The sequence below is a fragment of the Ipomoea nil genome, unplaced genomic scaffold (genome assembly GCF_001879475.1).
Source record: "Ipomoea nil cultivar Tokyo-kokei standard unplaced genomic scaffold, Asagao_1.1 scaffold2422, whole genome shotgun sequence".
NCBI classification, from domain to species: Eukaryota; Viridiplantae; Streptophyta; class Magnoliopsida; order Solanales; family Convolvulaceae; genus Ipomoea; species Ipomoea nil.
In genome coordinates, this window is record NW_017618850.1 from 121,656 (window position 1) to 123,321 (window position 1,666).

At 33.4% G+C, this 1,666-nt stretch overlaps 1 long non-coding RNA gene across 1 annotated transcript; it reads left to right on the forward strand.

Moving 5' to 3' along the window:
- Positions 1-251: 251 nt before the first annotated feature.
- LOC109152501 lies at positions 252-1,412 on the forward strand. Its single transcript, XR_002049392.1, has 3 exons — positions 252-304; positions 652-729; positions 1,335-1,412. It is a non-coding gene; the product is annotated as an uncharacterized LOC109152501 (long non-coding RNA).
- The last annotated feature ends 254 nt before the right edge of the window (positions 1,413-1,666 follow it).

Genomic DNA, 1,666 nt, shown 5'->3' on the forward strand with positions numbered 1-1,666 from the left:
TATGGTCTACACAACTTGTGTAGACCATGGTTCACGGCTTCACGCAATAATAATGGAGTGTTGAAACCGTAGGCCCTTTTAAAAATAGGCCTATTAGGGTATAGTTTATTCCTAGTTAGGTATTCTTGGTCCTCTTATTCTACTACATATACATCATTCAACAACCCTGCTAGGAAACGGACTACATATACACGCTTGTTGTTGGAAATGTTTGAAGGTTTAGTTTGGCAGTTGCTATTAGGTTACCTTCGCCAATACATTCGGGACATTCAAACGGAGCAGCTCAAGATTACTCTGTGGAATGGTAACTTGCTGATTATTTGAGAAAAGCACTCTTTTCCACTCCGGTTTACAAGTAATAGTAACAAAATTGACGAAGGGGAAACTTTTTTTTTTTTTTTCTTTAATGTGATTACGTTTGGGCATTTTCATTTCTTTGTGCGGGGTTTGAGCTTCTAATGAAAGTTTAGGGGTAAATATTTTGATGGTTGGCAATACATAACAAATGATAAAGCAAATACTTTTTTCTCTCTTTTAACTTTTTAATTCATGTTATATTTGTGGCATATCTGTATAATGATCATTTATAGCTACATACAATAATCTGAATTTTAGATAAAATTTACATTAACAATCATCGTACTATCGCAGAAGAAGTATTATTGGAAAATGTTGAGCTGATTCTTGAAGCTTTTGATTACCTTCAGTTCCCATTTGCTTTAAAGCAAGGTAAATTCTCTGTACTTTTTCCATGTATTCTGCTAATTATTCCACTACAAGCATTTTTAGAATGCTTTAAAAACACCATTTAGTATTACTTGCCATAATTCCATTATAGTCTTCTAGCTTGCAGCTATTGCTGTATCTGAGCTTAAATTATGCTTATGGAATTTTGTTCTCCAATTTGCTAAATTTACCTTAGCTTGCAACTGTTTGCTGTATGGTATTGTGGGAATTTAAAAGAACAACACTAAAGTTATAATCTGCATTATTTTTTGGGAGAGGGTGGGTGGAAGCATAGATATTTTGATATGTGTGCTAAAGGTAAAAAGTCAAGTTTATCAGCACTTGATACTTTGATGCCATTGCAAGCCAACTAAAATAGTGTGACCTTTGGCTTTGTTATATTCATCTAAAACCCAAACCTGCTAAGTGAGTTATCACAGATAAATACTTGTGCAATATCCTCCAATTTAATAAAGAAATTATAAAGGGGATGAGGGGGTCTAAAACTTATTGAGAAGGCAGTTCCTTTGCCGTTTATGATCTAGGATTTATGGTTCATGATTATGAGTTCAGGGTACTAAAGCGTCTAACTTCATTTATCTTTATAGGTCATGTTGGCAAGTTGAGTATTAGGATTCCATGGAAAAAGCTTGGCTGGGATCTTGTTATAATCATCTTAGAGGATGTATTGATCTGTGCCTCCCAACGAGATAAAAAAGAGGTATTGTTTCACTATATATAGTATTGATGTCTAATATCTTGCACTTCATATAAACCACTATTTATGCTTGTTTTCCTTTTAATTAGCTTTATTATACTAGCTATTAATTAATAGCCCGATTTTTATACATGATCCTAATTAAATGCCACCTAAGAATGATACAGAACTATAGTTATTCAGTAGGAAAAAAAAGTTTCAATAAGTAAAGCGGAGTTCCCT